We start from the raw sequence: 16,001 nt of genomic DNA, 5'->3' as shown, positions 1-16,001 counted from the left end.
CAAACATCATTTCTCACAAATTGATTTAATTCTTCCTGCATTGCAAGAAACCATTCACCATGGTGTAGGGCTTCTTTCACATTTCTAGGCTCTTCCTTGGAGACATAACACACATGGCTAATTTCTTGAGCAAGTTGCTTCCTAGTTCTCACTCCCTGATTAAGAGGGCCAATAATGACACTCTCAGCTTGAGTGAGAGGACTAAGAGCAGATGAGAGCCTGGCACCTGGGATGATGGGATGGAACTAGAAGTTGAAAAAGTTGAGTCAGTCAACCGGGACAGAATTTCCAAAAGTTGACAGTCAACCACAAGATCCAGACTTGGAGATTCTTGCTCAGGAGGAGGAGGAGGTAAAAGATCATCCTCATCCAATGCCATCTCTGTAGATGCAGCAAAATCATCAATAGTGACATTTATGGATTCAATGATGGTTCTGGACCTACAGTTGTACACTCTATAGGCTCGGCTTGAGGTGGAATACCCTAGAAATATTCCCTTATCACACTTAGAATCAAATTTAGCAAGATGCTCCCTATCTCTCAAAATATAGCATGTGCTACCAAAGACCCTAAAATATGACACATTAGGCTTCTTTCCTTTCCAAATCTCATAGGGAGTTTGTTTGGTACCAGACCTCACAAATACCCTGTTTGAGATGTAACAAGCTGTATTGACAGCTTCAGCCCAAAAGTGTTTAGCAAGATTTTTGCTATTTAGCATCACCCTTGCCATTTCTACAAGCACCCTATTCTTTCTCTCCACAACACCATTTTGCTGAGGTGTAATAGGTGCAGAGAACTCATGTTTAATTCCCATTTCTTCACAAAATTTCAGAAACGAGAATTCTCAAATTCAGTGCCATGATCTGTTCTAATTCTAACAAGAGGTAGATGACTAGTCATCTTCTCTTTTTGCAAAAGGTGACAAACAGACTTAAACCTTTGGAAGGTTTCAGATTTCTCACGTAAGAATGAGACCCAAGTGAACCTAGAGAAATCATCAACCATGACAAGAATATATTTCTTTCCACCAAGGGACATGGTTTGGATAGGACCAACAAGATCCATGTGAACAAGTTCTAGAGTAACATTAGTTTGAATGTGTTTAACCTTTTTGTGTGACACTCTAACTTGTTTGCCTAATTGACATCCTTCACAAACATGCAGGTCAGATTTTTCAAGCTTTGGTAGACCACTTACTAACTCTCTCTTGGACAATTTATGCAAGTCTCTAAAATTCACATGTCCAAGCCTTTGATGCCACAAAACACTTGTTTCATTTACAACCTTGTTGCAAACTACTTCTTTTGCATCATTGACACCATCAATACAGTAGCAATTGTCCCTAGACCTTGCCACGCTAACAATCTCATTGTCACCTTTTCCAATGATTTTGCAGCCATGCTTGGAGAATCTAACCTCTACTATTCCATCGTCACACAGCTGACTCACACTAATGAGATTGGATGTGAGACCTCAACAAATCTAACATTCTTAAGCTCGGGCAGACCAGTGGATACAAACAGACCTTTTCCAACAACTTGAGACCTATGACCTCCACCAAAAGTCACAGTGCCTCCATCAAAGGGGGTGAGGGATGAGAAAACATTTTTATCCCCAGACATATGTTTGGAACAACCACTATCAAAATACCAAGAGTTGGTGTTTGAAGCAGCAAAGGCATTTAGCACAACAAGAGATTTGGTATGACCTCTTGCAATCCAAGAAGACTTAGGCACAATGGGAGAACTCATTTTGAGGGAGACAAGTTTGGCTATCTTAGTAACTTCATTCATCAAATGATCAACTTGATCTTGCAAAGATCTGGGATTCCTTTTAGATTTTGAAGACAATTTTCTGGTTTTATCTTTGCTGAACATATGACAGACTGGTTGAATATGACCAGTCAACCCACACCTGTGACAAGTTGGAACAAACTTAGGTTTCTTGACAACCTGCTGAACATCAGGAGGTACAGTGACTGGAGTTTCTGATTTGACAAAATTAGTGGTAAAGCTAGACGAACTAGAACCAAAGTGATTAAATCCAAGGCCACCTTTGTCCCCATGAACTTTTCCCATATTCAACATTTTGTCAATTTTTGAAGCACCAATGGTCATAGATATAATCTTCCTATTTGCTTCATTCAATTCACCTAGGAGCTGTTTGTTTGAGTTCTGGAAACCAATGTTACTTTCCTTGAGCACATTAACTTGATTCTCAAGGTTACTCCTAATTGACACAAGAGCATCACTTTCTTTTTCTAGAGACTCAAATTTGTCACTTAACTCCTTTTTGGTTTCTTTTAGGATGAGAATTTCATGTTGAAGATCTTGGTTATTAACCTCAAGTTTGAGGCTCTCTTCTTTCAAACACAAGGTCTCTTTAAACAAACAATCATATTTTCTTCCTAATGACTCGTATGACAGGTCATCTGACTCGGAATCGATTCATCAGACATGGGCTGCACAGAGGCAACAAAGGCAACATGTTGGTCATCAACATCAGAGGAAGATGAATCCTCTTGAGACCCTTCACTTTCACTCTCACTCCAGCTCACTTTCATGGCCTTGTCCTTTCCTTTGGAGTATTTTTTCTGATTGTTCGCACAGTCAGCAGCATAGTGTCCAATGCCTCCACATGTGAAGCACTTGACAGATTTTCTGAAATCTTTCGTGAAAGGTTTGACATCCTTATTCCTCTCATTAGACCGATCAGTTGATGGTCTAAACAGTTTCTCACTACCAGAGCTGCCCTCTCTAGCAAACTTTCCCTTATCCTTAAGAATTCTCCTAAATTTTTTGACAAACAAGGCCATCTCATCCTCAAAACCTGAGGATTTTTCATCAACTTTCAGAGAGGAAACATGCACTCCTTGAAGTGCAACATTTTTTGATTTTTTGGAGTCATTTTCTTCCATATTCAATTCCATCTCATAGGTTTTCAGTTTTCCTACAAGCTTGCCAAGCTTAATTTCATTTAAATTTTGGACCTCCATGATTGCGGTTTTCTTTGCTCTAAACCTAGATGGTAGAACACGAAGAATTTTCTGAACAACAAGAAGCTCTTCAATGGGTTGACCTAGACTCATGGCTTCATTTGTGATCATCTCAACTCTCCCATGGAACTCAGAAATAGACTCAGTTTCAGACATCCTAAGTTCTTCAAATTGTGCAAGCACCATCTGAAGTTTTAGGGTTCTAACTTGGTCATCCCCTTCATGAACCACCCTTAGTTTATCCCAAGCTTGTTTAGCATTAGGGATATGTTGTATATGTGCAAATTGTGTGCTAGACAAAGCAGTAACTAAGGCATTTCTGGCCTTCTTGTTCGAATATGCACCAAACACCTCAGCTTCAGTCCATTCTGACCTAGGTTTGGGCACATCCTCACCAAAAACAGTCTTGACCGGAGCAACCCACTCTTTTGTGAGATACTCACTTGCATACTCATCAAGAGCATCAAGAAATATCTCAAATTTTTCTCTCCATGCAGCGTAGTTATTATCGTCAAAATAGGGAGGGGAGTTGCAAGATCCAGCAACTCGATCCCTTTCCATAGTGAACACACCTAAACACCAAAACAAATCCTAGGATCTCTCTATTTGTGTTAAGAGCTGAAGCTCTGATACCAATTGAAATTGGTACTTAGGTGACAAATGGTAGATTTAATTACACAACCAAAACAAAACAACTCAGCAATCTTCACACACTTTAAACCTTGACCAAATACACGTATGACTAGTCAACTGCTAGTCATGAACAATCACAATCAAGAGAACATACAGATCATGCCACAATGTACCTGCAGCCTAGAAGATTACTAGTGACAACCTACGCACTCAGAAGGACCCATCAATCTAGGCATCCCCTGTGCTAGCAACAACTATGTGAAAGTGTGTGAAATCATCAAAATCATGCAAACATCAAACAGCAGATAAAGATGACTAGTCAACCATCAAGAACACAAACCCAGAAAAATTACAGATATGCAAAACAGATTTTGTTCACCCAGAAACCCACCATTGGGAAAAACTGGGAGTCATCAACCGACCAGGCAATCCACTAAGTAGAAAAAGATTCTTACAAAGGAAATACAACCAAGCTCAAGATTCACCTAGGTCAATTTAGGAATATGAGCAATACCTCCTTTGTGCAATCTCCTTCTCCAACTTAGCAAAACTTGAAGCTCAGTTCTTCATGGCAATGGCAGCTCCTTCTCCAGCTCGTTCATCCCATGGCACAAGCTTGCAAGTTCCAACACGAACCAAGAACAATATTTGGATTCAAAGGAGAATGACCAATTTCTTCAAGAAACCATACTCTTGAAGAAATCAGTCTTGAATCTGACCTAGATATAAATGAGAGATGATTTGAATAGCTAGATGCAGATTCGGGTTTTCAAAAGCAGTTTTTCAAAAAGAAATCAATTGGAAAAACTCATAGATGAAAAGTATATGGTTCTCTCTTGAGGAAGAAGAGAAAGAAAGCAAAAACAATCTTTCCAAAAATTCCACACAAAAGTGACAGCCGCCAAATGACCAAAAACGTGACCTTTACATCAAAAATTTGTTAGGTCAGAAAACCACAGATGGCAGCATAGAGAGAGAAAGAGGAATAGGACAAAACAGTTTGTTATCCAGCTGGAAGCAAGGATGACTAGTCATATGAGAAACGGATGACTAGTCATCATTTTATGAAGACTGTTTAATGTAATGATATGCAATGCACAATACCTTTGTTAACTTGCATGAGCTTCCATAGAACAAAGATTAGAGAAGAGCACCAATAAAGGTTTTCCCTAATCTAGACTTGAGCTTGATAAATTACATTACACATCCTATTACAAAGTTGTCAAGGGAAACCAAAAGAAAATAGTAAAAACCATACATTAACACTAAGAATCTAGAGTTTGTTCAAGTGCGTAAACTCACGTCTACACTCGTTTTTTCCGTAAATATTTTGTAATATTGCAGAGTTTGTTCAAGAGGCTTTTGTTTTTTAATTTTTGGTTCATATCACACTAAGACTATAATCTTTCTGGAGAATTAATTAATTGTCTTTTTTATTTATTTTTTTGCTTATATTTCAGTTTGGAAGATTGCAACTGTTGAAGGGTCTAAGTGTTGTACTGATCATCCCGAACTTGGAAAGTGTGTCCCTGGTGCGGATGACAACCCAGACGGAGGAAAATGCTGGACATTTTGCACTTCAGATTGTGAGAAGGGAGGCATCTGCAAACTATTTGGCGACCATCATCATTGCCATTGCTTATGTTGATTTTCTTTCAACCCTATTCCATAATATTATTAATTAGTTAACGGTTTTGTCTAAGATCCTTAAGTTGGCTAGGAAGGGGGGCTCCTCCCCTACTAGACTAGATCGTCATTTCCAATTTCAAGCTTATGTACACTTTTTTAGTTTAATAAAATTATCTTGGCTTTTTGTCATTTCTGTGTGCTCAGGTTTCCGTTGCAATGTGCCATCTTGGGTTCTTCATATAGATGTCTTTACAACTTTTATATACTAGACATAAACTCACATAATTTTAACCGTCTAACTAAAACCTAAACTGGTAAGATATATATGCTCTATTATTATTAACAAAATTACAATATGTGCAATCTACCTTCATGTTTTGTATTTAACTTATTTTCAAGCATGTCATAAACTCCCTGATTTCCTATTGATACTCCCTGATTTCTAGCACATTAATGACTCCAATTTTTTAAAAGGAAAGTATCATACCAGGAATAACTAGCATGCATCTTAAAAGGAAAGATAATTGATTTCGAAATAGTAATAAAATCCCCAAAAAAGATTAAGACTGGGTTAATTCTCAAACGTTTCAGTAGTCAGCTAAAAAGACTATATATATTTTATATTTTACTGTTTCAACTCCTATATAAACCGCACATCACCGCAACTTTTTTTGGCAAAAAAAGTGACGTAAGAAGTGAAGTACGTAAACTCATGTTCTACTTATCATTACACTATAGAATTTCGCTTTGAAGAATCTATACCCTTCCTTCTTGAAAAAAATCTCTATGTTGGGGTTGATATATATGGACCTAGAATATTGCAAAAGAATATAGGCCACTAAACCCATCTTCTCAACCACCTGGGACCTTCATTGGATTTTTTTCTATTTATGTTGGATCATAACCCAATCATTCATCAGAGTATTAGGGTTGAGTGTTTTAGCAAGTTGAACTCAAAACATATCATATTAATTTCAGGTATTGTAGATATTGCCTCATTTCCACCCCCGAGCAATTTTTTTAATTTCTCATTTCAAGACAAAAATCCCACTATTTGCCTAAAAATACCATATATATTTTGAACATAATTATATATTTATGACTATATATTTTAACTCTCTATATAAATTGCACATCGTCTCAACTTTTTAGCAGAACAAGTGAAGTGAATTCTAGAAAGAAAAAAAAAACAATGGCTAAGTTTACAATCCCTTGTTTCGTCCTCATTTTGGTGCTCTTGTCAACCCCCAATGGTTTGTTTCAATGATCTTCAGTCATATATATTTTATTCTTTTCCTGTTAGTTAGGCTTTTCAATTAAGTATTTACAATCTCCTATATATGTGGTCAAACAGATGTCTGCATGCAAACTATAAGTTTTTTTTTTCTTTGTCCTTTTTGGTTGATCATATCAGTGTCTGAGTCAATAGAAAACCCAAATTGGATCAATTTTAATTACTATTAATCTAATCATCTAAAGTTTGTTCAAGTGTGTAAACCCATATCTACACTTGTTTTTTTTGTAAATATCTTGTAATATAATTTTATATATTGCAGAAGGCCATGCTACTATATTGGTTACCATTTTCCACTTAAGAGGATTTTTATTTTTTTATTTTTGGTTGATGTCACGTTAGGACTATAATCGTTTTGAAGAATTAATTAATAGTTTTTTTTATTTTTTAAATGTAGTTTGGAAGATAGCAACTGTTGAAGGTTCTAAGTGTTGTACTGATCATCCTGAACTTGGAAAGTGTATTCCTGGTGCGGATGACAACCCAGACAGTGGAAAATGCTGGAAATTTTGCACTTCAGATTGTGAGAAAGGAGGCATCTGCAAGCTATTTGGCGACCGTCATCATTGCCATTGCTTATGTTGATTTTCTTTCAACCTTATTCCATAATATGATTAATTAGTTAACATTTTTATCTAAGATCCTTAAGTTGGCTGGGTAGGGGGGCTCCTCCCCAACTATCCTGGATCGTCATCTCCAATTTCAAGCATATGTACCCTTCTTTAGTTGAATAAAATTATCTTGGCTTTTTGTGTGCTCAGGCTTCCCATTACAATGTGCCGTCTTGGGTTCTTCACATAGATGTCCTTGTAACTTTTATATCCTAGACATAAACTCACATAATTTTAAACATCTAACTAAAACCCAAACTTGTAAGATAGATATGCCCTATTATTATTATTAACTAAATTACAATACATGAGATCTATCTTCATGTTTTGTATTTAATTTATTTTAAAGTATTGCATTAAGTCCCTGATTTTTAGCAGACTCCAATTTTTTATTTGGTGTTCCCTCTAATCCCTAAAATTTCGAGAAAATAAAAACCCTTGAATTTCGACCAAAAAAAATTGCTACAAATTTGACCAAAAAATATCCTTAAATCATTTGATTTAAACATAGTTACATTATTTCTTTTTCTTTTTCTAACCAAGGTACATTATTTCTACATATATATATATATATATAAAGGAATAATAATAAGTGCGTTACTTTGAAAAAACTATGTACACTTGTTATAAATTAAAGACATGTACATAATATTTTGAATACTACAGATGCTATTTTTATTAACTCAAAAGAATAGGTAAATTATAATTCATAAAAGATATATAATAGGTAGATTATTATTGATAAAATTTTATGGATACAATAAATATTTAATAAGTATATTATCATTCGTTAAAAAGAAAATAAATTAATATAAAATATGGACACTATTATTCTCATATTGAAAAAATCATTTAAACAAATGACTTTTCCCTATTTTGAATTTGACAACAAAAAAGGAAGAAATAGAACCTTTCTGGCCAAAACATAGGAATTTTCTTAACAGATAAAACCTAGGGTATTAAAATGCCAACGAAAACTGCCCTAACAAAGAAAACAATTTGCTTAACAAATTCACACACACTTCCGCGCCTGCGAGAGGTATTTTTTAAAAAAAAATTAAATATATTTTAGAATTAAAAAAGAAAATGGGTAGATGTATTCCACAAAAATATGATCCATTATCTTATTTTTCTTTTAATTTTAATTTTTTTAATATGAAAAAGTGTGAATTTACCATATTATCCCTATTTAATTAATAATTTCAATTCTTAATGTTTGCATTAACTAATGGTATTTTTTAGAATTTTGAATGTTTTACCATTCTTTGCCGTTTGCTTTATATATATACTAGCTTTTCTGCAAGCGCTTCCGGGCTTGCAAAAGGCTTTTATTTATTTATTTATTATTTTTTAAATTAAAAAAGATAATGGGTAGTTGTGTTCTATAAAAATAGGATTTTTTCGTCTAATTTTAATTTTTTTTAATATGAAAAAGTGTGAATTTACAATATTATCCTCATTTAATTAATAATTTCAATTCTTAATGTTTGTATTAACCAAGGGCATTTTTTGGTATTTTGAATGTTTTACCATTCTCTGCCTTTTGCTTTATATATATAGATATATATATATATATATATTTCCCCTATTTGAAATTACAACACTATTAAAATGATAGATAATAATGACAATTTCTTAAAGATCACTTAATTCACCTCATATAACACACTATATGTGAAACGACCCGACCCAAATTCCACTTTGAAATTCGGGTCGAGTCCTGTTAAAATTGACGCCCTAACTCGTGGTCGCCGATAATCGTACGCTTTCGAGGATCAAGCCACACGTAGTTCTTTTCTCTGTTCTTGACCTGTAACTAGTTTGTTTTACTATAAACCTTACTCTAGGGCTGACATTTCTGGAGTATCCGGGAGTCCGTTTTACGATCCGTCAAATGCTATACGATCCTGAAATTACCTAGATCAACATACTTGAAATTGACTGCGATCCAACGGTTCAAACGTATCGAACCCGGAAATCACACAATAGGCGAGATCCGTTCGGTTTCAAACGTTATCCGAATTAAGATCCATGAAATCCTAGGCGGTCGTGGGGACTAGAAGATTATTCTAGGACCGACTGTGGTCCCCATCCTGTCGCCAGCGCGCGCGCAGCGCGTGGTGCCTAAACGATAACGCGCCGGAAAATCTCAACATCTCGGCTCAAGACTCCTATCCTAGGTAAAACACCCTATTTGGAACCACTTTTGTTCCACCTACCCCAAAAACTAGCCGAAGTGGCAAAGTGACCAAAGTCTGCAAACATAACTTAAGAATCGAACGATCTACGCTTGAAATATCTGAAATCCTACCCAACCAACAGATAGAGCATGAAAAATAGCTAGAAATTCATACCTCACTCGACTGATTTGGTGGTCGGAGGGGAGAGAAACGGCCGGTGAAAGTTTAAGAAAAATATGTCCAACAATGCCTGTTTCGTGGCTGATTCCGGCGACCACACCGGCGGATCACGGCTGGGATGGGTTGATACTGAAAGAGGGGAGTGAGGTGGTTCGTTTGGCACTGATCTTGCTCAATTTGGTGGTCGGAGCTGAGAGAAACCCTCTCCTAAAGTCGGCTGGTCGAACTGGAGGAGGAGGAAGAAAACTGGGTTTTAAAAACTGAAGTTTGAAGTATTTACGGTTATGCCACTGAACTTCTTTTGATTGTAACTCATTCGTTACAACTCCGATTTAAGTCCACTACATGTTTACGGACTCCTTTCATCGCGCTCTATGTAAATATGCAACTGAAATCTCCAAATTCCTTCCCGATCAAAAAGTCAACTTTTGACCTCATAAAAATTCTAAGGGTATTTTAGTCTTTTTCTCAAATAAATTAATAATTAAATATTAATTTTGGGTTTGGGTTATTACAATGTGTTTTACCACATTGGTCAATTTAGTCCTTGTGTTTTTAAATTGGCCAATTCAGTCCTAATGTTTAGCACCGTTAGTCAATATTGACTATTCTGTTAAATTTGTTGTTAAATACACATAATTTACATCTTTGTTCTTTTAAAACCTATAAAACTTTTTTAAATTAATCTAAAAATATTGAAGAAAAAAATGTTGTAGGGGAGGGGAGGGTTTGCCCAATAATGGAAAGGTGGGAAGGAGAGTGACGAGCGGAGGGCCAAGACCAAGCGAGAGAGAGACATTAATGAAACTAGAAACTAATACAAGGAAACCCCACAGGGCACTACATACTAAAACATTCAAAAACATGAAGGTAAGGATTGTTCTTGAGAAAGAAAGAAGAAAGAAGGGTGGTGAACGGTGGCTAGGATTGGAGATGATGGCTAATGGGTGGGATTGAAGGTGGTGGCGGCGGTTGGGATTAGAGTTGGGGGTCTTTCTTTTTTTGATTTTTTTAGTTTCAGATTTTGATTTTTTTTTAGTTTTGGTCTTATTTGTTTAACTTTAAATTGTATTCAAATAGTTATTTTTTTTAAATTTATATTTATGTTTTTTTAAAATGGACAATATTGGCTAACAATACTAAACATAGGGACCGGATTGGCTAAATAGAAAACACAGGCTAAATTGGCCAATGTGGTAAAACACAGGGACCATTTTTGTATTTAGGCCTAAAATGTAATTAGGGGTACATTTGGAATTTGAAAAGTATAATAAATCATATTTTAAGTTTGATTAGGTAACTTAATAAGTTGGATCCTAAGGTTTTACTTAAAAAATCATGTTTTATTTATAGAAATATAAGGTTAGGGATCCATTGCTTATATATGTTGATTTCCTTTCAACCCTATTCCATAATATTATTAATTAGTTGACAGTTTTGTCTAAGATCCTTAAGTTGGCTAGGTAGGGGGGCTCTCCCCTACTAGACTAGATCGTCATTTCCAATTTCAAGCTTATATACCCTTCTTTAGTTGAATAAAATTATCTTGGTTTTTTGTCATTTCTGTGTCCTCAGGCTTCCTGTTGCAATCTGCCGTCTTGGGTTCTTCACATAGATGTCTTTACAACTTTTATATCCTAGACATCAACTCACATAATTTTAACCATCTAACTAAAACCTAAACTGGTAAGATATATATGCTCTATTATTATTAACTAAATTACAATATATGTGATCTACCTTCATGTTTTGTATTTAATTTATTTTAAAGAATGTCATAAACTCCTTGATTTCTTATTGATACTCCCTAATTTCTAGCACATCAATGACTCTAATTTTTTAAAAGGAAAGTATCATACGAGGAATAACTAGAATGCATCTTTAGAGGAAAGATAATTGATTTCGAAATAATAATAAAAACCCCATAAAAGATTAAGATTGGGTTAATTCTCAAACGTTTCAGTAGTCAACTTAGCTTTATATATTGGTAGCGTTTGTAACAACGTAATTAAGGTCAACTAATTCCCTAAAAAGACCATATATATTTTATATTTTACTGTTTCGAATCTCCATATAAACCGCACATCACCGCAACTTTTTTTGGCAGAAGAAGTGACGTAAGAAGTGAAGTACGTAAACTCGTCTTCTACTTATCATTAGTCACCATAAAATTGCGCTTTGAAGTATCTACACCCTTCTTTACTGGAATAAAAATCTCTATGTTAGGGTTGATCTATATGGGCTTAGAATATTGCAAAAGAATATAGGCCTCTAAACCCATCTTCTCAACCACCTGGGATCTTTATTGGATTTGTTTCTATTGATGTTGGTTAGTTTCAAGTGTGAAAGATCATAACTCAATCATTCATCAGAGTATTAGGGTTCGGTGTTTTAGCAAGTTGAACTCGAAACATATCTGATTAAATCCAGGTATTGTAGATATTGCCTAATTTCCACCCCCAAACAATTTTTTTAATGTCCCATTTCAAGATAAAAATCCCACTATTTGACTAAAAATACCATATATATTTTGAACGTAATTATATATTTATGACTATATATTTTAACTCTTTATATAAATTGCACATCATCTCAACTTTTTAGCATAACAAGTGAAGTGAATTCTAGAAAAAAAAAAATCCATGGCTAAGTTTACAATCCCTTGTTTCGTCCTCATTTTGGTGCTCTTGTCAGCCACCAATGGTTTGTTTCAATGATCTTCAATCATATATATTTTATTGTTTTCCTATTAGTTAGGCTTTTCAATTAAGTGTATACAATCTCCTATATATATGGTCAAACTGATGTCTGCATGCAAACTAGAAGTTTTTTTTTTCTTTTTCCTTTTTGGTTGATCATATCAGTGTATGAATCGATAGATTGGGAGTTTCACTAAAACACCCAAAATGGAGGTTGAAATTATAAAAAAACCCAACACCCAAAACACTTTATAAACACACCCAAAACCAATCATTACACACACTCAAAACCCATTTATAAACACACCCAAAAAGTTGACTTTGGAGTTGATTTTGGGTGTGTTTCTATGTTTAAATAGTGCTTGGGTTTTTTTATAAATACATGTCTAGGATTGGGTTTATTTATAAATTTGTATAATTTGTAATTACTATTAATCTAATAATCTAAAGTTTGTTCAAGTGTGTAAACCCATATCTACACTTGTTTTTTTTCATAAATATCTTGTAATATAATTTTATATATTGGCTACCATTTTTCGCTTAAGAGGCTTTTTGTTTTTTAATTTTTGGTTGATGTCGCGTTAGAACTATAATATTTTTGAAGAATTAATTATTAGATTTTATTTTTTAAATGTAGTTTGGAAGATAGCAACTGTTGAAGGTTCGAAGTGTTGTACTGATCATCCTGAACTTGGAAAGTGTGTCCCTGGTGCGGATGACAACCCAAACAGTGGAAAATGCTGGAAATTTTGCACTTGATTGTGAGAAAGGAGGCATCTGCAAGCTATTTGGCGACCGTCATCATTGCCATTGCTTATGTTGATTTTCTTTCAACCCTATTCCATAATATTATTAATTAGTTAACATTTTTATCTAAGATCCTTAAGTTGGCTGGGTAGGGGGGGCTCCTCCCCTACTAGCCTGGATCGTCATCTCCAATTTCAAGCATATGTACCCTTCTTTAGTTGAATAAAATTATCTTGGCTTTTTGTGTGCTCAGGCTTCCCATTACAATGTGCCGTCTTAGGTTCTTCGCATAGATGTCCATGCAACTTTTATATCCTAGACATACACTCACATAATTTTAAACGTCTAACTAAAACCCAAACTTGTAAGATAGATATGCCCTATTATTATTAACTAACTTACAATATATGAGATGTACCTTCATGTTTCGTATTTAATTTATTTTAAAGTATTTCGTTAACTCCATGATTTTTAGCATACTCCAATTTTTTGTGTGGTAAAATTTCGAGAAAATAAAAACCGTTGAATTTTGAACCAAAAAAATCCCTACAAATTCGACCAAAAAAATCCTTAAATCATTTGATTTAAAACATAGTTACATTATTTCTTTTTATTTTTTTACCCGTGGTACGTTATTTCTACACATATATATATATATAAATAAGTGCGTTACTTTGAAAAAATTATGTACACTTGTTATAAATTAAAGACATGTACATAATATTTTGAATGGTATAGATACTATTTTTATTAACTCACAATAATAGGTAAATTATAATTCATAAAAGATAATAGGTAGATTGCAAAAGAAAATCTCTGTGTTGGGTTGATATATATGGGCCTAGAATATTGCCAAAGAATATAGGCCTCTAAACCCAACTTCTCAACCACCTGGGATATCTTTATTGGATTTGTTTCTATTTATGTTGGGTCAGTTTCAAGTGTGAAAGATCATAACCTAATCATTCATTAGAGTATAAGAGCATCCACAATGAGAGGTGTAAATTCGAGGGTGTAAAGCTACTTTTACATTCCCTTTACATCTCCGGGGGGTGTAAATATGTTTTTTGCTCTAATAGGAGGGTGTAAATTCGGGGGTGTAGTCGTGGGTCCCAGCCTTTTATGTTGACTTTTCTTCATTTTTTTCTCTTTTCTCGAGTGGGTTTGCATGCAAGGGATGTAAAAATAGATGTAAATATACATTTTATTTTACATCCCCATGATGGTGATGTATATTTACATCTATTTACATCTCCCCATTGGAGACGATTCCGGTGACTCGGGGTGTATATTTAACATACACCCCCATATACACCTCTCCACTGTGGATGCTCTAAGGGTTGGGTGTTTTAGCAAGTTGAACTCAGAACATATCTGATTAAATCCAGGTTATTGTAGATATTGCCTCATTTTCACCCCCAAGCAATTTTTTTAATTTCTCATTTCAAGACAAAAATCTCACTATTTGCTCATTCTTCATCGAATCATATGGATTGATCTAGCAATGATGGAATTTATATTCTGTTTATAACTGAATCACATGAAATTTTACCTAACCCCATATAATATATGTAATGTTTGAAATACATATGAATGAAGGAATAAAGAGAAATTTTGTACTCAAATTGAAATTAGCAACATATGGAATGGAACTGATAAATTCTACTTAGACTTATGCAATTTTGTATAGAATATCAAAACGAAAAGCGAGTCAATTTCTACCATTATTATGATATTCTGTATTCCGAAAATATTTTTGTTCACTGCTTTAATCTAAGGTGTATCATCATCACCTTTCTTAATACTTGACACGTGTCCATAGACATAACAATGATTAACTTTTTACTTCGTATTTATGGAACAATTGTTATGCATGGACATGCATGGACATATATCCCCATGATGGTAATATATATTTATGACTATATATTTTGACTCTCTATATAAATCGCATATCGTCACAACTTTTTAGCAGAACAAGTGAAGTGAATTCTAGAAAAAACGATGGCTAAGTTTACAATCCCTTGTTTCGTCCTCATTTTGGTGCTCTTGTCAACCACCAATGGTTTGTTTCAATGATCTTCAATCATGTATATTTTATTTTTTTCCTGTTAGTTAGGCTTTTCAGTTAAGTATTTACAAAATCCTATATATATGGTCAAACAGATGTCCATGCATGCAAGCTATTAGGGGTTTTTTTATTATTTCTTTTTGCTTTTTGGTTGAACAAGTCAGTGTATGAGTCAGTGTATGAGTCGATAGAAAACTCATACTGATCATCCTGAACTTGGAAAGTGTGTCCCTGGTGCGGATGACAACCCAAACAGTGGAAAATGCTGGAAATTTTGCACTTCAGGTTGTGAGAAAGGAGGCATCTGCAAACTATTTGGTGACCATCATCATTGCCATTGCTTATGTTGATTTTCTTTCAACCCTATTCTATAATGTTATTTAGTTAACATTTTTATCTAAGATCCTTAAGTTGGCTGGGTAGGGGGCTCCTCCCCTACTAGCCTGGATCGTCATCTCCAATTTCAAGCATATGTACCCTTCTTTAGTTGAATAAAATTATCTTGGCTTTTTGGTTATTTTTGTGTGCTCAAGTTTCCCTTCCCAATTCACTTATGTATTTCTCTTTTTTTTTTTGTCCTTCAATTACGATGTGTTGTTTTGGGTTCTTCTCATACACTACAAGAAAACTAAGTATTTACGGTGCGTCATTTACACCGTCCTTTCAGCACTCCCATAATAGGTCAGTATTTATGGCGTGTCGTGCATTTAGCGCGCGTCGTAAATGAAAGTTTTCATCTATATTTTATGGTGTGCTTTCTACATAGATGCCTTGCAACTTTTATATCCTAAGACATAAACTCACATATTTTTAAACATCTAACTAAAACCCAAACTTGTAAGATATATATGCCCTATTATTATTAACTAAATTACAACATATGCAATCTATCTTCATAATTTGTATTTAATTTATTTTAAAGCATGTCATTAACTTCCTGATTTCTTATTGATACTCCC

Source organism: Prunus mume, linkage group LG1, assembly GCF_029339155.1.
Source record: "Prunus mume cultivar Tortuosa linkage group LG1, ASM2933915v1, whole genome shotgun sequence".
Classification (NCBI taxonomy): Eukaryota; Viridiplantae; Streptophyta; class Magnoliopsida; order Rosales; family Rosaceae; genus Prunus; species Prunus mume.
The sequence above is the reverse complement of the archived record's forward strand: the minus strand, read 5'-3'. Positions refer to the sequence as shown.